This window comes from Rousettus aegyptiacus, unplaced genomic scaffold (genome assembly GCF_014176215.1).
Source record: "Rousettus aegyptiacus isolate mRouAeg1 unplaced genomic scaffold, mRouAeg1.p scaffold_m13_p_9, whole genome shotgun sequence".
Taxonomy (NCBI): domain Eukaryota; kingdom Metazoa; phylum Chordata; class Mammalia; order Chiroptera; family Pteropodidae; genus Rousettus; species Rousettus aegyptiacus.
In genome coordinates, this window is record NW_023416312.1 from 71,986,044 (window position 1) to 72,007,537 (window position 21,494).

The window sequence follows — 21,494 nt, forward strand, 5'->3', positions numbered from 1 at the left end:
GATTCAAGGCATGAGGACTCAAATCACCATTTTTGCTTTTGAAGGGGAACACAAATCAGGAAATGCAGGTAGCTTCTAGAAGCTGAGAAGAATCTTCAGGCTGTAGCAAGCAAGGACACAGGAATGTCAGTCCTGGAACTGAGTGGAACTGAATTCAGCCAAAAACCTGAATGGATCTAGCATCTCCTACTCTACAGCTTTCTGAAAAGACCATAGTCTGGCTGACACTTCAATTTCAGCTCCAAGCCATGTTGCACCCAGACTTTTGACCTACAGAACTTTGAGATACTACATCTATGTTGTTTTAGTCCACTAAGTTTACAATGATTTGTTATGGCAACAATAGAAAATTAATATTCTAGGATAAATATTTCTGAATGCTCAGTATTATTTTGCCTTTATCACTATAATTAAAAACTTTAATCTCCTAGTAGACTTATCTCTCCACTAAACTAAGATTTTCTGTCCTTATAGCTTTTGTTTTTGATTTTGGGTCGCATCCCTCTGCAAAACCTTCATTTCATAGCAACTCCACCACAGCCCCATCCAGGGAAAAATACTTCAGGCTTCTCCCATGTTCACCCTCAAATCCAAGCCGGGTACCACTTCCAGGCATGGTTTATAGAAAAATTCATGTTGCAAAACTTTATATGCAGTCTTACTTTTAAAATTATAAATAATTTGAAGGTAATAGACTCCTAGGTTACAGTACAATGCTCCATACACTGTCCCTTTCCTATCGGTCTTCCTCCTTCATCCCCTTCTCATCAGTGGCCTTGACATAATCTTTCTACTGTATCTCCTCTTAATTCCACACATCCTTAGACATAGATTAGACTGTTATAATTCTTCAAAGAATCACATCAGATCCAGTTCAAGCCATACCCATCACAGCTTTTATAAAACACTGGAACTGTGCTTTTATGACCTTAAGCAAATCAACATTTCCATCTCACTTGAAAGTTAATTTGCATAAAATTTACTGTTGCTCTTTTAGAAGGTGGTCTCCTTTGAGAGACCATTAAGAGGAAACTGAGGAGCAGCCTGTTTTCATTTTCCTGTGTCGCCACATTTGAGTTCAGTTTTCATCTCGCTTACATTCATATTTTCTTAGTATTAAGTCTAATTTTGTCAAATATGCAAATATACCTAGGGAGAGATTGGATTGGTATGAACTGGAGGTTGATTGGACATATGCCAGTCAATTAGCATTTCAAACAGTTATCTAAGAAGCTGAAGAAGATTTCTTTTTCTTTTACATTTACTAGTGTCGATATAAATGCTTCAGAGACTAGGAAGTTAATTTCCCCTGTCAAGTTAAAAGAAGGGCTGAGAATGAATTTGATCGAAATTTGGGGGTATTTTTTTTTTGTTGCAAACTTTAATTTTTCTAGTGCAGAAGCTGTGAATTTCTATAACTATCAATACTGGAGATTTCCAAGGTGTTTTTCTTTGCTGTTCTGGACATCTGTCCACACATTTTTGCCTCATAAATATAAAACATCCTTAGAAAGTTGTATATAAACACAAAGGCACATTTAGATGACCTTGGATAAGAAGATACCGGAAAAGCCAACCTGTTCATTATGCTGGAGAGAAAGTGTTAAAGAGAAGAAAAATGAAGGAAGTATGGATGACTTGCCGACTGCCTCTTTTCTACCCCAGGACTTTGTGTTGGCTCACAGGCCTTTAAGTAGCCTTGGAAACAGCCTTGGCCTCTGTCAGGTACTTATACTTAATTGCAAACTCTACATTAAAAATAAATAACCTTGGTTTTGCTGAGAATCCTTGGACTTGTTAGTGTCCTCGACTTCAAGGTACCTCTCAACCTCACGATCCCTATTTATTCTGGTATCCCTAAACTCTGAGATACATCAGGCCCTTCTGGCACTCTTGGACCTTACAAACACAGACTTGATACATCTGGTCCCTTCTTTTAAGGCAGTAGAAAGATTATGCCTAAGTCCCTCAACGTCATCTGACCACTTGTATATCATTTTATTCATAAGGACAAATTAGAAATCAAAATGACTTATCTTGATATGGCTTATGCATTAGTAACACAGAGAATGTATCATACACTTAGACCTCTCAGTTATTCGCATCTAAAGTCAGCCAAACAACTGCAGACATGGACTCAAATAGGCTGTTCACTTAGTGGCACCTCCCTGAAGTTCCATCTTAGTGCCTGGTAGCAATAAAATCAACTCTCTATGTGTTAAAACTTGCCACTGCTGACCTTTTAAAATGACCCTGAAAAGTCATAGGTGTCTTCCCTGGAAATTTTCATGCCAAGCTTCGCCAAAGCATCTCAAAGTACAAGAAGACAGAAGATAGAAGATAAAGAGATAGAAATAGGATCCGGGTCCCTCCTAGCTTTTATCTTGGAATGTAGCTTGACAAAAACAAGTCTAATAACTCACCAAAAAAGCCCCTTTCTTGCTTTAAATACTTGAAAATGCTTCCTTGATGGTTACCTGAAAACACCAAACTCTATCCTAGTTATACAGTTGGGAAGGAGAAAATGAGAGGGTCAGGATTCAAAAGTATTTAAGGATCAGATTTTTCCAAAGGATAATTTAAACATTGGTGACATAAATAGCCCAAAGTCTGGAGCACAGGATTGGAAATAAAGTTTTAATACAAATATCAGCCATGCCACGAATTTGTAATGTGACCTCTGGCAAATCAGTGATATTTTCACTGTGTCCCCAGTTTCCTAGTTCATATTTGCCACCGAGGCTGCCTGCCTATTCCAAGCAGCCTCTAACACTTGCAATGCATCTCATTCAGAATGTCTTATTTGAGAAGATTTCATCTTGGTTGTTTGTGATACCTGAAATAATATCACACCAGAATAGCTGCAGAGTAATGCACATTGCTGACTACAACCTGCTGCTGGGACTCATGTAGCTCCATGGATTGTTTGGTGGATGGCTAATAAAGAAATGATATATGAGTAGCCCTGCTTAATAAACTATTCCCCCACATCTGTCTTATTAGTCCAAGAAAATAAGGTTTTCCAATTTTTCACAGAATCTAGGATGAAGAAAGTTCCAGGATTTAAAAACTCACAGAGAATACGAATGAAAAACTGAAGGAAAACTGAAGTTAAAAGTAATACACAAAGATTTGTCTACCAACCTGGCTTTTTTCAAGATACCAAACTTGCTCAAGGATCAAATAAAAAAACTAAGTAATATATTGTGCTAGTAAAAGGTGATACCAATGCTACCTATTTAAAAAAAAAGCTCCTCATTTTCCCTCTAACTCCAGGCCATACATAGGAATGGCCCTAAAGCAAAAGTGTCACAATATATTCTCTAGTTTTTCCTGGTGCCCTAAATCTCTCCTTTACTTTAAGAGGCTCATGAACCACCACAATGCCCTTACACGTTTTAAGCCTATGTTCCATTCCCTCCTAAGATTATTTTTTAATCATGCAAATCACCTAAAATACTTTTTTAAAGATAGATTTCCATGTCTACTGCCTAGAAATTCTGATTTTGAATGTTTATCAAAATACCCCAAGAGATTCTTTGATCACACAAGTTGGGAAACCTTGCCCTAATGTCTTCTTAATTCTCAGCATTAAAGTATGATGTAGCATTGGTATCACTTGAGAACTTGTTAGAAATTCAGATTCTCAATAATGGTCCAGCCCAGAATCTCTTTTAACAATACCCCCAAGTGATTATTAGACACATAGTTTAACAGCACTGTTTTAAATGATTGAGCAATCTGGTAAACTAAGAGTTGCTATTTAAACTTCATTGTGGATTAAGGTTTAATAGATTATTCCTCCAATTCACTTATTTGTTTTGCTAACATTTGGGGATCTAATAAATACCTGAGCACTATGATGTGTATCAGGATTTGTATTTTGTAGAAAAGGATTTAAACTAGAGAAATCTATCTTTAATAGTGGAATATTAGATACTAATACAGGCTCATGAAGAGGATATTTTGAGGGTAAGGTTGAATGAGACCATGTTCAATTAGTATCATGTAATTGGATACCTCTTCTACCTATACATAAGGTTTGTTTAGACTATGTAACCCAATATCTGATCATAGTGTATTCTACCTTTACCATCCCACCTTTCTCATTTCTCCACTCCTCCAAGGTCAAGAGGATGCTGGTTTTGAGCACAAGTACACATTATAGCATTGATGAAGAGCTTCACATCTGCTCAAGCATGGTGCTTTGGAGAAAAGAACAGCCCTGAGTAAATGACTATAGCCTAGCATTAGCAGAAAAAAATGAGGTAAGAGAAATCAGAAAACCATTCCAGATAGGGTCAGGGGTGTTTGCACCACAGAAGAGGGCTGAGGTTGAGGTGAGGCAGCAAAGGCATCACAGCTTTGCTCCAATTAGCTCCTATAAACAACTCAAGCCTTGACTGCTGGGTATTTTGAGACCAGTACAGTTCACAGTTGCAGAAGTATTTTATTCTTTTCTTACATGACAGCAGACTCAGGCTCTCCTAAAAATCTAGCCCACCGATGTTCCATTTGGGTAGTAGAAAGTATGAGGATGAATATGTAACAGATCCTACTGATTTAATAATTTCCATTTAAAGACAAAAGGCAACAAAGGTTTTAATCTAAACACAATGCTGGCAGTCATAGTCAAATACTGGAGTTCTGCTTTGTTATTTCAAGTAGCTTAACAAGGAAAACAAAGACTTGATATGCCCTGGATTTAAATATTTGTAACCAATCTGATATCTTATAGCTGAGAAAACCAAGTGATACAGTGAAATTCTATCAGGAAGTTATGAGACATCTGAGAGGTTTATCAAATTTATGCCTAGGTATCCAAAAAATGAGTGAAAAATTTCCAGCATAAGAAGAAAAAAAAACTCCAACTTGTTATTTTAAAGCTTTTAGAAACAATTATAGAAAATCTCCCAATTTATTTCACCCTTTTTATATATAGACAGAATTTCAGACAACAAATTTATTACATAGATTTACTTCATCATAGACAGAAATCAATTGATCTGTTTCTCCCTTTAGTACTGTTAGTAATTGCTTTCCATAGTTTTGGGCTCCCTGATTGGGAGCATATATATTAATAAGTATTATGTCTTTTTGGCACATGATTCCCTTTGTCATTATGAAATGTCCTTCACTATCTTTCTTTACCTATTTACTTTTGAAATCTATTTGGTCTGATATTAGCTACACTATTCCCGCTTTTCTCTGAATGCCATTTGCTTGAAATATCATTTACCACCCTTTCTCTTTGAGTCTATATTTGTCTTTGGAGCTAAGATGTGTCTCCTAGAGGCAGTATATGGTTGGGTTTTGTTTCTCCATCGAATCTGAAACTATGCGACTTTTTATTGGTGAGTTCATTCCATTTACATTTAGGGTGATTATTGAAACATGAGGTCTTTTTACAGCAATTTTATCTTTTGCTTTCTGGTAGCTCAGTGTTTCCACTGCTTCCTTGTTCTTGCGTTTCTCGTTTCTTTATTTAGCTGGCTTTTTTGGGGTTTTCCCTCTGGTTCTTCTTGTTCCTGTTATATTCTTCAGTTCTGAATTTTCCATGTGTGGTCGCCATTACAAATATGTAAAGGATAGTGTGTATATATATATATATATATATATATATATATATATATGTATATATATATAGCCATCCATTTTCTTCTGCGCATGCCTTATATCCATTCCCTGTTGTGCTTTTGGATCTTTAAATCCTCCCTTGTTCAGTCATTGTTGTCTCAATTTGTCCTTATGTGTTTTGAACGTTCATTACTATCTTGCTATAGCAATTATTTTCTTATTGTTTATACTTATAATGCCCTGTACTTAGTAAGGGTTGTACTCCTCTGCTTCTATTTGCCTGATAGACACTATACTATTAATTATGTGTTTGTTTGTTTGTTTGTTTGTTTGTTTTGTCATTGTGTTTTAGGTGAGCTGACCCCTTTTAGTATTTCCTGTAGTGCAGGCCTTGTAGTGGAGAATTCCCTCAATTTTTGTATCTAGATAGTTCTTTATTTCTCCTTCATATACAGGGGAGCTTAGCTGGCTACATTATTCTAGCCTGGTAGTTCCTTTTACTTAATAGTTTAAATATTTGATTCCATTCCTTTCTGGCTTGTAAGTTTTGTACCAAGAAATTTGAGGATAATCTAATTGTTCCTTTATAAATTACCATTTTCTTCTCCCTGGTTCCCCTGAGAATCCTGTCTTTGTCATTGATTTTTGATAATTTTAATACAATGTGTCTTGGTGAAGGCCTTTCGGATTGAGATAATTGGGCGTTCTGTTGACATCTTGAATTCCAAGCTCCAGATCATTCCTTAGATTTGGGAAATTCTCATCAACTATGTGTTTGAAAATGCATTCTAGTCCCTGGTCCTTTTCCTCACCTTTGCTAATGCTCATTATCTTTATGTTTCCTCTCCTGATGGTATCAACTAGTTCTTGAATTCCTCGTTTATTATTTTTTATTCTTTGGTTTCTCTCTTTTTCCTTCTGATTTATTTCTAGATTTCTGTCTTTGATATCACTGATCCTTTCCTCCATTCGGTCAACTCTATTTCCCAAGCTTGCTATTTCATTTTCAACTGTTGCAATATGTGTGCGTGTGTGTGTGTGTGTGTGTGTGTGTGTGTGTATTTATCTCTAGAAGATCTGTTCTTTTTGAGGGTTGCAATCTTCTTGCTAAGGAACTCATTCTGCTCATCCAGTTTTTTTTAATTCCTGAATTTGTTGAAATGACTAGTTTTGGAACTCACAGCTTTTTTTCAGAAGTACCATCCTGAATTCTCTGTCATACCAGCCACCTATTTCTATATCTGTAAGCTTATTTTCTTAAGATTTTTCTCTTTATTTCTGAGGTGCCTGGTCACCTTGGTTGTTCATGGTGTTTACTTGACTATTTCTCCACCTGGGCATTAATGGAAGTGTGTTCTGCTGTTTTTCCAGAAAGAAGATTTATTGTATAAAGGTCTCTCTTTAGCCTGTTGCAAAGAAGGTGCTTTTCTTTTGGTTTCCAGTAGGTGGCGTCTAATCCTCTTGGATCCTTGCTTTATGTAAAGCCTTAATAATGTATTATTTTTGACCCTGTAGATGTTTAATCATGCTTGCTACCCTCAGTCTCAGTGTTAATGACAGTGTTGGTAGCATTTGTTCAGATTCCTCTGGGCACCTTGTTGTTCAGACTCGGAGGATATGAGGGGAGTGGCCCTCTGGGTTGGTGTTTGGGGTCTGTGGTTCAACCTCGGTGTTGCAACTTCGGCCAGTAATAATCAACAGTTTTTCAATAGCTGTTTCTCTGCTGTCTCACCTGTCTGTTTTTTGCCCTGAAGACTGTGCCCTGCTGCTGGCTGCATGGAACTCACAGCTCTCCTAGGCAGAGCTGTTCAGGGAACTCACCGCACCTTCTCCTCTTATTGTCCTCCTACAGAGAACTCTAGCTACTGCGAGGAAGATTTTTTCTTTCTTTCTATCCACCGCCGGACACCCATGGTTCTGATCTGCAGTAGCTCTTATTCACAAATCCCACACCCAGATGTGCTAGTGTTCAGTTTGAGTGTTTTCTGTTGAGTTTTAGATGTTCAGCTTATTGTTGTTTCAAGGGGAGAGATCTGTGGGTTTCTCTCACTGCGCCATATTTCCCAAAAATCCCCAGTAGTCATTTCTTTAATGCCTGCAGTAATGGTCAAACCATGAATTACACAGCTCTTTCGAGTATCATAAAATAGGCATTCAATTTATAGCCACGTACAGATTAGGAGAGACTATAGAGTATGGCTCAGAATCCATCTAAGATGAAGGAATATTTTACAGCATTCCAAGAATGGGTACTTTTAACCAATAGGTCATTCTCTTCTCTGATTCTTAGTTTCCACATCTGTACAAAGCTATGATTGGACTAGGCCAGTGTTTCTTAACATGTGCTACATGAAACATCTGCATCAAAATAACTTACATGGAGCCTTGTTAAAATTAATCATAAGTCCTCCCAAGACCTATGGAATCAAAAATTCTGAGCCTGCGTTTTAACACACCACTTCCCCTTCTGATCCCAAGTGGTTCTGATATGCAGTTAATAAATTGGAAAGAGACTTCACCTTGTGTGTGATTATGTTTATATTATTAACTTTTTCTAGACTGCACTTTCTCTCCAATGGTATCTAGAGATATTCTGCTTGTGTTCTAGGCTCAGCTCAAATTGAGCCAACTCTTTGAAGCCCTCCTTTATCTATTTCTCTAACAGGTGCCAGCTCCCCTGTTGCTATGGGGCAGGATATGAAGAGGTACTGAAGCTGGGGTAGAGGTTAGTGTTGCATGTATTTGGCTGGAGCTCAAGGAAGGGCTCTGAAGATTGCACTGAAGTTTTGCACCTGAATTTCTTCATTTGAGTTTCAATTGCTATAGAGAACTTTAAATTGTATAAACCAATAACTAGGACACCTACTATCTTAGTCCATTCAGGCTGCTATAACAATATGTCACAGACTGTGTGGCTTATAAACACAGTTTTTTTGTCACAGTTCTGAAGGCTGGAAGTCTAAGATCAGGATACCAGCATGGTCAGGGGAGGGCCCTCTTCTGGGTTGCAGATTTCTCATTGTATCCTTACACGGCAGAAGAATCTAAGAAGCTCTGTGGGTTTTTTTTATATAAAGGTACTAATTCCATTCATGAGGGTTCCACCCTTTTAACTTAATCACCCCCAAGGGCCCCACCTTCTAATATCACCTTGGGGATTAGATTTTAACACATAAATTTGGTGAGACAGAAACATTCAGATCCTAGCACCTACATTAAGCTTCTGATTGGTGAGAACAGTGAATTACGACCCTTTAGCCACTATAGTTGTGAAGGAATTTTGGTATTCATTGAAAGATGGAAAAATAGGAATAAAAAAGACACCAAAAGGCTTCCTAATAGACAACTGCACATGTGTAGTAAGAAAGGGAGGTAATGCCCAATAAGGGGGTCTTCTCTTACCCAGTGGTAAATAATATGCAACCATTGCAATCTTCTGCATTTGAAAGACAGGAGTGGAAGAGAGGGGCTGATGAGAGGTCCAAAGTTTGGGTTACGCTACAATTTTAAAACAGCATTAGGTAAAAAACATTAAATGAGTGTTTCTCAAAGTATAGAAATATCTGCAACTGAAATACCATATTAAAAATGCAAATCTCTGAATCAGAATGTCTAGAACCCAATGACTATCATTTGGGAACACCACTAGATGAGTTCCCCCTCTAGTTTCAACAATTCCCTCTTCTCATTTGTCATCATACCAATTCTAGGGGCTTTGAGAGGATTGCAAGAAGCACAAGCCATGAAATTTCTTAACCACGACTAAGGCTCAGGGGAGAGTTCCAATCTCCCCACTTGGTTAAAGAATTCAGGTAAACCCAAGCATCAGGGATTACCATGTCCTTGTTTATTTTCAGACCATTTCCTACCCTACTGTTTTTGAAGCAAACAAACAAAAAGATAAAAGGAAAGCCAAACAAACCAAATACCTCAAAGAGCCAAGGACATTCTGACTTTGTTAATTTTGAGAAACAGCAGACTGTTACTACTTATTTTTCCAGAGGCTCTCAATTATTTTAATAACTTCCCATACACACACACACACACACACACACACACACACACACACACAATACTCAAGCCCAGTCTCCTCTATGGACTTTGCTAATTTTGGTCCCAGACTTACCATTGGCACACATAGGTTTATAGGCTAACTTCTCCTTAACTTTGGATCACTACTAGTTGTCAAGTCAGGAGTCTAATTCTCCTAATGCCTCCTAGAACCTGCTTAACAGAACTTTAAAAAATATTCAAAATCTGTATCTATATGCAATGTGATGCAGGTAACATATGAAATTATCTGGGTAATTCAATTTAAAAAAAAATGATTTACCTGATAGAGACATACATTTGGTTGCCTAATATGAATTATATCTTTAAGTGTCCAATGCAGCTTCTCAAGAGAAATATTATGCTGGAGGATAGTACATTAGGATTCTTTCTAGTTAGAGATGTAATCAGTTCTAATGAGCTATTACCCTGTAATCTGCAGGCAGTTCTATGTCATGGGGGAATACCACTCCCAACCATAATGACAATCCCAAAGTTAGAGTGAAGATCTTTGCCATTCTATTCATCCTTCTACTCACCCATCCAACAAATATTTATTCTACTATTCTCCAAGTCCTGTTCTAGTTTGTGATATACTAATGAGCCTAATAGATAAAGTGGTTGCCCTCATAGGGATTATACTCTAGAGGGAAAATTCGATGAACATAAAATCAAAGAAAATAATTTCATGTAGTTATAAATGCTACAAAGAAAATAAAACAGGGTAATAATACAAAGTGACTATGGGTTGGGGAAACTATATTGGGCAGTTGGGAAAGGCCTCTATTACCTGTGAATAGGTAATACTTGAACTGAAACCTGAATGACAAGGAGGAATCACCAGTTGGAAGATCTGGAGACATAGAAGAGTCAATAGCAAATGCAAAGACCCTGATGCAAGAAAGAGCTGGATCTGGCTAAGGAATAAGAAGGCAAGGGAGAGAGTGACTAGAGATGAGGTCAGTTAAGTAAGCAGGGGAAGATTGTGTAGGACTGTGTAGGCCATGGAGAGGACTCTAGAGTTTATTCTAAGTACAGTAGGAAGGCAATGAGACTGTCTGGACTGATGTAAATGTGATACCTGAAGATATATTTGCCTCCTTACTGGTAGCAATAACTACCACGTATCAAGCCACTACCATGTGCTGAGATGCTTTAGAAAACATCATATAGTATAAACCTCTTAACGGTCCTATGAAATGTAACTGTTCCCTGATGAATTAATGGAAACTTAGACTTCACCCAAGATCATACAGCTAATAGCCAGGATTCAAACATATGACTGTCTGACTCCAAAGTAAAAAGCTATTCATCACTACACAAACATTTTTTTTTTTATTAAAGGAAAGTGTAGGTAAGCAGGAGTAACCACATGTTACCATTTATGAAGAGCCTACTATATGCCAGAAACTGGGCTGAACTCAGTTCATCCTCACCATGGCCCTATTTCACAGATGGGTAAACTGTGGCTGAGTGAGGATAACGACCCATGGTCACAGAGTTGAGTAATTCAAATGCAGGTCCATTTGACTCCAAAGTACATGCCAATAGTATTTCCCCAAGATGCCAAATGTCAATTGTTTTTAGAATTATCTTAATTCAAATGTTAGCCTAGTTTAGAAATCCATCATTATCATGCTCCTTGATGCACAGTCAGTGATAGCTCTGATGAAACAGTAAATTTCCTATAATCAGAATTAAAATGGTATGGAAGGCAAGGCAACATTTGTAAGCCATGCCTTGTCTCTGGGGTCTTTGTAGGCAGAGGGCACTGCACATCTGTATGAGGACAGAAAGCTGCAAGGTTTTTGTTTGTTTGTTTGTTTGTCTGTGCCTGAGGGACAATGACTCTCCTGTCTTAGCTATGAATAGGAAAAAAACCTGTTGGATAGGTCTGGAATGTCTGTAACTATATACAGATGCCAGTATCCAAGTATCCAATGATAATATGCCCTGAACAACCTCTGCTGTCCACTCCTTCCCATGTGCCTTACAAAGCCTGGAACTCCTGAAAACCCTTTCTGTTAAGGAAAGAAGAGAGAAGGAAGAGCTATCGCGAGAATGTTTAATAAGTTGGAGGTTTAAAGTAAAAATTATTTAGACATTGCAAAGCACTAGACAATGAAATATCTAACCATAAAAAGGAATGAAGCTCTAATACATGCTACAGATTGAATGAACCATGAAAACACTATGTTAAGTGAAAGAAGTCAGACACAAAATGTTTCTGACATTTACATGATTATGACGTTTTCTGACATATTACATGATTCCATGTAAATGAAGCATCCAGAATAGGTAATTTCATAGAGACAGAAAGCAAATTAGTGGTTGTCTAGGGCTGGAAGGGGTTGGGGGAAGAGGAGAGGTTTCTTAGGAGGAGTAATAAAAATATTCTGAATTTAGATAGTGGTGACAGTTATACAACATTGTGAATATACTATAAAACATTGGATTTTATATTTAAAAAGGTGAATTTTATAGTAAGTGAATTTTATCTCAATAGAGCTATTACAAAAATTATACATTTGTGGAGATACTAACTATATTATATATTATTTATTACACACTGTTGACTTATTTACATCTGTAGAAGTCTCAGAAACTGTTATACAAAAGCAATTATGGCTATTAGGACCCAGGATACACAGAAACTTACTCTTGGTGATATTTTTCCCCCTTTGTGTTTCTCTTTTCCTTTAGTGTCCCAATAGAGTCTTCTTCCAACCCCCCCCCCCCCCACACACACACAATGTAAACAGTGGAGAGATTTGAAACTCAGACAGGAAGAGAACTACTATCTTGAATCTTTTAGTAGACTCTGGTACAGGCCATTCATTTTCTCAGATTAGAGTTCAACTAAGAGAAAGAATTTAGGGCTGACTGAAGTTTTTGGAATCCCTAAGTTTTAATGCTGGAGATAACATCAGAAGGTCCAATTCATATTATTAATTATGATGATGACTGCATTGGTGATGGTAATTAAAATAGTATCTAATGTTTGAGTGCCCACTTTAACTGCTTTATATGATCTTGCTTACTCCTCCCAACTATCCTATGAAACAGGTACTTTTATTCACTCCATTAGAAGAGAAAAATGAGACACAGAAAGGTTAACTAACTTACTCCATGTCAAAAAAACCTGGTAAGTAGTGGAAGCAGCATAGAGCCAAGCTACTTTAATTCCTGACCTATATTTTTAGATACTATACTACATACTACTTCCCAGTAACAGGTGTTAATAATAATCAGAGTAATATTAGCTAAAATGCATTGAGCACTGTTTCATACCAGGTATTCTACTTATGAGGTAGGTGATATTATTAATCTATCATTCTGTAAGTGAGAACGAAAGCACAGAGTAACTTGGTCACCTGCGCAGGGTGTAGGGTGACCAACCATCCTAGAAAGTAGCAGAGAATGGAATCAAATCCAGGCAGTCACTGAACTCTGTCACCTCCCTTTTTGACATTTTGGTCCTAACCACAATCATGGGGAGATTTAGCACCTGCCTGAGCCATGAAAGCCAATTGCATTCATACTCCAGCTGACTCTACCTTGTAAAAGCAACCACCACAGGTGCTTGATTGGTATTTTTCAGCCCCTCCTGCATGTCTGCAGCTGCTCTACTATACCACCTAGTCCTTCTGGCCCATCAGCAGAAGAGAGCTGATTTTTCTCCCAAACATAAATCATGCAGCAATAAGTACCCTGACCAGATCTGAGTTGTACAAAGGCATCTCTGATTTTTCTCTTTTCGTGTATTTTGCCCAACAGAGAACTATTGGGACAAGCAAATCCCCACTGCCTAGAAGCTGCAACAGGAGTTTTGGGGGCTTCTCATCTAATTAAGAGAAGGGTAGACTCTCTAGGGTCTGAAAAATCCCTTTGGTCTGAAATATATCCAATATATCCATTGAAAAATAAAACTTCTTAAAATGAGATATTAAATAAAAGTACTGACTGAATTTTATCACCCTAGTTAGAAAATAAATGTGAATTAGATAATGGATTTTTAAATGCTACCCTTCACACTCAATAAATTTCTTTGATTTTCTCCCCTCTTAAATACTTTCACATCTGTATAACCTACTTAAGAGCAAATACTTTTTTAATGTGAATGTTACAATATATCTTGTCAGATGTAAATCTAAAATATGCTCTAATATGAGGATATAGACAGTGCTAAAGTCAGCCTTCTAAAGACAACAAAGAAAAGGCCAGAGTGTGCTGTGAGGCTAGAACAAATGACTGAGGAAAAAATTCCCTAGGGCAGCCAAAATCAACAAAAGTATATCAAAGTTCAGGGATCTAGAAGGTCGAAGGGAAGAGCTATGTCTCTGTAGTCTGAGTTCCAGAAAGTTTGACAGGGAAAAATACCAGTAATCAGATTAGCTATATGAGTCTGATACTGGAATAGAGAGGTCTCTCTCTCTCTCTCTCTCACACACACACACACACACACACACACGCGCGCGCGCGCGCATTCACACAGACTAGGCATGAAATGATCTCTATATATGAGTGGAATGGGACTTCAAGGAATCTGGAAAGTAGCAGCAGCCGGCAATGGAAAGAGCAAGAAATCAATAGCTACAGCTGAGTCCTAATAAATGTCAAAAAGACCTCTACTAAGTCAGAGTTGTTCTAAATTATGAATATGCATGGACTGAGCCGGCAGACAGCAGATAATCTGAATGATTCTTTCAACAGGGAACCAATGTCATTCTGGAGTCACTGAGCCAGGGATGGCATACAGAAGTGCTGTCAACAGCACCTGCTCTAGAGACTTCTCTCTTATCACTACATGCTTCAGATGGTGGCCTTCAAAAGGCTAGACTGCATTAAGCACCTCTTATACAATGTGAAATGCTTTCTAAAGTTCCTGATTGAAGGAAAAATGTTACTTTTGTGCCCCTTCAAAGAAATCTTGTATTATTTAAAGAAAAGAACAGTAGAACACTTGACATCTTTAGAAAATCTTTTCATGAGATCTGATTACCCAGTGGGCATGAGCTAAAATCCGGATGGTCAATCTCTTATAACTATGACATTTTTGAAGTTCAACTCTATGTGTATTATGGTCTAGCTACATCACATTTTTGTAATGTCTCCTGTACAAAACACATCAGAGACTTTACTTACATGACAGCTGGAGGAGGGGGAATGAGGAATGACTACTTAATAAGTGTATGGTTATGCTATTTCCTTTTGGGGCAATGCAAATATTTTGGAACTGGCTAGAGGTACTGGATGTGCAACATTATGAATGTACTAAATACAACTGAATTGTACACTTCAAAAAGATTAGTTTTATGTTATGTGAATTTAACCTCAATTTTAAAAGATGACTTGCATCAAATAAGCCCATACTGCATCTCTACTTTGTGCCAGATATGCTAGAGTCTGGGTATACAGATAATAATCACAATTAATGTTTGTTAAATCCTTAAAAGGTTTTAAGGATTCTAAGAAGCATTCTAAGCACTGCACATGTACTATCTTTTGCACCAGATGAGGAAACTGAAGAATAGGGAGGTCAAGTAACTTGCCCTAGATATTATAACTAGTAAGCGGCGTGAAGCAAGGGTTTAGACCCAGCCAGTTTGGCTCTAGAGACTGTACATTTAAGAATTGTGCTGTATTGCCTCAGATACAGACAGTGGCCTCAAGAATTGCACAATCAGTTGATGATGAATACCAGGAGAGCCCACAGGAGAGGCACGTAAAGACAGGCAAATATCAGGGAATGCCAAGAAGAAATAGCACATGAGATGAATCATAAATACACAAGGAGAAAGAAGAGTGCTTTAGATAGGGAGAAGATCTTGAAAAGCACAGAGATGAGGACTACGTTATAAGTAGTTTGGTGTTACTGAAGTATGAGGAGTGACTTGAAGAATGGCAGGATATGGAGCGGGACAGTAAAAGGGGCCAGGAGGCTTTCGACTTGTGGGCAGAGGAGAGCTATTCACATGTTTTAAGAAGAGGTGACAGAGTTGTTGTTTTAGAAATATGATTCTGGTGGCTCCCTGGTAGTTGAAATTTAGAAGGACAAGATAGCAGGAAAGGAGGGAGGGAGACATAAGAGGAAGCTGCTTTACTAATCAAGAAAATAAACCGTGATGGGCTAAATTTAAAAAAAAATAAAATAAAAGGTAATTGGCATCAAAAGGAATGAATGGAGTAAATAAATATTTAGTAATTCATATCAGCAAGACTCATAATCTCAGTTATGGTCTCAGAAACTTAGTGCTGCCAGAAAGATTAAAAGCAAACCATTTCCTTTGATAAGTATCACCTTTCTATTGTTCTTTAAGAAGTGTTCACCTCACACCTGTCAGAATGGCTATCATCAATAAATTAAAAAGCAAGGGTTGGCAAGGATACAGAGAAAAGGAAACCCTCATACATTGTTGGTGAGATTGCAAATTGGTACAGCCTCTATGAAAACAGTCTGGAGGGTTCTCAAAAAATTAAAAGCATATATACTTTTTGAACCAGCAATTGCACTTCTAGGTATTTATCCAAAGAAAATAAAAAAAAAAAATCTGTAAAGATCTATGCACCCCAATATTCATGACAGAACAATTTACAATAGCCAAGATATGAAAGAAACCTAAATGCCCATCAATAGATGATTGGAAAAAGAAAATACGATCCATGTATACAATAGAATATTACTCAGCCATTAAAAAAAAAATGAAATCCTACCATTTGCAATGACATAGATGGACCTAGAGATTCTTATGCTGAGTGAAATATGTCAGAGAAAAATAAAAATCATATAATTTCACTTATATGTGGAATCTAAGGAACAAAAAGAACAAACTAATAAACAGACTCACAAATATAGTGGACAGATATAGTGGATGATTTGGTGATGGACAGAGGGGAGGGTGCTTCAGGGGTTGGGAGAATGGAGTGAAGAGTTAAAGAAGTACAAATTAGTAGTTGATAAATGGTCACAGGTTTGGGGAACACAGAATATGGAATGCGGTTAGCATTAATATGCTGGCTAGGTGGAGGGCCAGGGGAGGGAGGAAGCAATTGGGGGAATTGTTTTATGAACTATATAGATATCTAACCAATATATTGTATACTTGAAACTAATTAAAATATATTAATTTAAAAAAAAAAGAAATGTTAAACACCACTGTTTCCAAACAGAATTCTGGAATAGCTAGTCTAGTCTTTGTTTTCAGAGGCTATCCCACTGAAATTCTAAGCGCAAATAGTCTTTATAAAGCAGCATTCAGGAATACCAAGTTTCTTCAGGAAAGAAACATCTATTCAGTGCACAAACAGACTATATGTGGTCTCAGAGACTTGAAAATGGTTTGAAACAGATACAAAAAATATGATGCAGCATGTGGCTGTCCCAATTGCTTTGCCATCCTAACTGCATGTGATTTCAAGATAGCAGGAATTAAATACCATGACAAGAGAGTTAGACTTCATTGGGAAATGAGCTTGGCATCAGAAAGAAGATATTGAAAGTGGAAAAAGAAAGAGATTTTTTTCATTAAATTAACAAGTGGTGAATTTTTAATAAGTTGCCAAAAATAAACATTTCCCATCTCAGATCCCTTTTCTTTGACAAATATTTATCTCTTTCACACTCTCTAATTCAGTTAAACACCCTTTAGTCCTCACAATGTGCTCAACTATTTTGAGGCTACAAAAAAAAGTTTTAGTCTCTCAGCTTCTCTCAGGATCTATAGTATCACCATGGACATGAGATATGCTCAAATGAAACAACTAGAAATGATAGGAAATTAAATATAGGTAAGAGTCATCATGACTGTTATGGAGATGAATATTATCAAGTCAATGAGGAGGGTCCTTGTGGGAGCTGGAGGGATCATTGAGAGTTTCACAGCAGAGGTGCAATATGAACTACAAGTAGAGTGTCAGTAGATTGGGAAAATGAGAGAAGAGTGTATGAAGGAGAGGCAGCAGCAATAACTCCAAAGGCTGAAGTTTTGGCAACATACTAAACACTAGGTAACCGCATTTGATAGTAATTTTCTTACTGGTACAGGACTGTTTCTCTCACATACTTTCTACCTCTATGAAATACTTAATCTAAAAAAATATTTTTCTGAAAGTAGAATTACTTGTATGGCACGGCATTCAAAACCAGAGAAGCTGGAAAATGATTCTTAAGATCCCTCCACCCACAAAATAGAATTGGACTGTTCCGTAGTTTTTAATTTTATATTCATCAAGAGCCAGTTCATAGAAGCATTCCACAATTTTGTGTGAATTTTTAAATGCCAGGTCAATTTTGATCAACACCCCATTAGCCCATTTGTTTCCCTGGGCAGGGAGGAGAACAACAAATAATCTTAAGTCTAAGGAAAGTCAGACTTCATGGTGGAAATGAGCCAGGGAGAGGTGGGAAGCAGTATGTCTATACATTCAGGTGCATGATTCATTTGGCATGACATGATGCCCAGAGCAATTTCTAGCATTCGTCATTTGTCAGTGCTTCATTCTAGAATAGAATTGATGATCTAAGTTTCTAACCACATCCAGGCTACAGAACCTCTGTAGTCCCAAGGCAGGCTGCATCTGACAGGGATGATAGAAGGGCACAGGAGAGAACAGATAACCTCTGGTCTCTGCAAAGTGCTCACTAGCTCTGCTCCCTAGTACCACTCTTGTGCACGCACCTTCACACTCCTCAGATTCCACAGCATGGCTGCTTACCTAGATCTCCAGTACCTTCCATAAGAGACTTACTACTTTCCACCCCTCATCTGTCTATATTTGGGGTATATATCACACCCTACCTACTTGAATGGGTTCCAGGGCTAGTCAGACTTATCCTTATTACCAACCATGTCCCTGAAATCCAGAGATCGTCTACTGGAACCTCCTCAAACATAAGCCTACAGATAAATCCTATCCAAAGGAAGATTCCATGAGAAGAGAGCCAAGGCACGTTCTTCTTTTGCTATACCAGAGCAGGCACAATAAATTCTCACTTAAAGTCACATGTAAGTTCTGTGACTTTAAGCAACATGATGTATAATAAAACCAATCTTACCATAGGCTAGTTGATATAAACATGAGTTAAGTTCCTGTGACAGCTCATCAATGATATAATTAAACAACATTGAACTAAACAGTATTATCCTAGGACCTACTGTACTTTTTTCCCCAGCCCAAACTTAAAGGGTGACCTGAGGAGTTGAAGCCTAGATTATCTAGCTAATTATGTTGTATATTTGTGTCTACACAAAATCAAATTCTGTCTGCTGAAACAGTTCCATTCAGTAAGAGCTTAATAGTAGCCTATGTGATAAGAATATATAATCTTAAGAAGTGGCCAGTCCCAAATTGGAGTGAATATGATAAAAAATATAAAAATGTTTAAAAAGTAAATGTAAAGTCTGGTATTCTGATACAAAAAGACAGATGCTGATGAAGCTTCTCAGGGCAAAATGAGTTATTTACTGAGCAGAGTAGGAGGATTCATTGAAAAGGGATGTGATCATCATAGCTGAAATGGAACAGTCCTACAAGCTAAGCCTGGGAAACTAATGCCACCAGGGGAACAGTGTTTAAGAAAGGAGATGGCATCTTTGGAAGAGAAAACCTATTCACACCTCTTCTAACTCTTGGCTTCCAATTTTGAAATTAAAATATCATAGAAATCTCATTTAGGGAAGTATTGTGTTTGAGGGACTTTTCAGGAGGTAGGGCTGCCTTGGAGCTCCATTTTACTCTGACTTATAAATATTTTTAAAACCTTCCCCTGTATTTACCGTTCTTTAAAACGCAGTTTTCCCCTCTCCACTCTCCCAAGAGATTTGGTAATCATGGTTTGCAATATCCAAAGGATGCAGTTATAATAAGTAAAATTACTGGAGCTCTTTGCTTTGCTGATTCAGCAGATGTGTATAAGATCTATGAAAATATAATTATCCTCAATAAATAGTCAGGGCTGGAAGTTCTAAAAGAAATAAAAATAAAGGTATAATAAGTAATCATTTTCATATGCATTGATTAGAGGGATTAAGAAATGAACTAATAAATTACCTAGGCAAAATGCTTTGCTGAAAAACTAAATACCTGTTGTATTTGAAAGAAAGTTTTGTATTACCGGTGTCCCGGGGATCCTCTCTAATCGTAATAAAATACCACATGAGGTGACCTTCAAGTGATTCACTGCTGAGACAATTGACAGTTTATTATATTTTTGAGGAAAATAAGGATATATTTGCTAAGGTTAGGAATTTCCTTGGTGTCTAAAGCTAGGTCCACCAAACCGAAAGACTTTGTCTACTTGAGCAGCTTTAACCAACTCAATATAAAACATAAATCTTGACTTTTTAAAAATGTTGGTAACTGTTTACAGAATATTTTTCTCTGCCCTTGGAATATGTAGCCTCAAAGAGAGGATCAATTTAAATATGTCTTTGGTTAACCAAATGGTAACAAAATCGTCAACATTACCTCATCATGAAAATCATTTCTAATCATCTTTCTTACTAAAGGCACGCAAATGGAGAAAAATTAAATTGCCAATCCTGATGAAGTGAAATCCTGAACAAAGGACTCAATTCCACTTTCACATCAAGAGAAATCTCATCTTGTGTAGCTTTTCCACAAGACAGAGAGACCAATTTTATTTTCTGTCCTCACCCACCTAAGGAGATAGTGCACTGAAGCATCAAATGGCTGAGCAGGGCCAGGTGTGGGATTCAGGGGTTCTATCACACCCTTGAAGAAAATGGTTTCTCTCACTTTTAGAAAAAAAAAAGTCTCCAGGAAATCAGAAATTCTCAGGGAAAAAAATAATGTAAACGCTTTTTGAACTCTCTCTTACTCATTCTGATTGTTTTTTATTGTCAAATATGTTCATTGTCTTGGAAGGAATAAAAAAAATGGAGTCCTCCTGTTTTTAGCAGGGTAAGAGAGAGGTCCCCCCCCCCGTCTATTGAAATATAATAGACAATTATTTGTTTGTATTTACTTTGTACAAGTCAATGATTTTTTTCCATTATAGTTGGCATACAATAATATACCAGTTTCAGTTGTATAGTGTAGCGATCATAGCTCCACATAACTCAAAAAGCAATCACCCCACCAAATCTAGTACCCCTCTTCCCCCTTACATATTTATTACAATATTATTAACCATCTTCCCCATGCTGCACTCTACATCTCCATGTCTATTCTGCAACTAGCCATTTGCATCTTAATATCTTTGCCTTTTTTTGTTCCCCCAAACCCTTCCCATCTAGTAGCTCTGAAAATATTCTCTGTATCTATGAATTTATTTCTGCCCTTGCTGTTAATTTTGTTCTTTAGATTCCACATGCACGTGAAATCATACAATATTTATCTATCTTTAGCTGACCCATTTAATTCAGCACAGTACCCTCTAGGCCCTTCAAAGCAATATCATTTTGCATCCCCTTCCTTTTAACCTGTGTCTTCTTTTTTTTACGCCAACAGCACCTTGTCTTCCTATGTGGTCTCCCATTCAAGTACTAACCAGGCCCAATCCTGCTTAGCTTCCAAGATCAGACGAGACCGAGCTTGTTCAGGGTGGCATGGCAGTAGACTATATGTGTCTTTTAATCTAAAGTGAGCCTTTTGTAGGCAGCATATGTACGGGTCTTTTTGTTATTGTTGTTTTGTTTTTTGTTTTGCTTTTATCCATGCAGCCACTCTATCTTTTGGTTGGGGCAATTAATCGTTTTCCATTTGAGGTACTTGTTGATAGATATGTAGTTATTACCATTATTTATTCTTTATGTCTTTGAAATATGTTGGGGTTTTTTTCTCTAGAAGTTCCTCCAATGTTTCAAGTAACATGGGCTTGGTGTTGATGAATTCCTTTAGCTTAT

At 37.3% G+C, this 21,494-nt stretch overlaps 1 pseudogene; it reads right to left on the bottom strand.

Moving 5' to 3' along the window:
• Positions 1-21,090: 21,090 nt before the first annotated feature.
• On the bottom strand, positions 21,091-21,209 carry LOC118608622 (annotated as a pseudogene).
• Between the last annotated feature and the right edge of the window lie 285 nt (positions 21,210-21,494).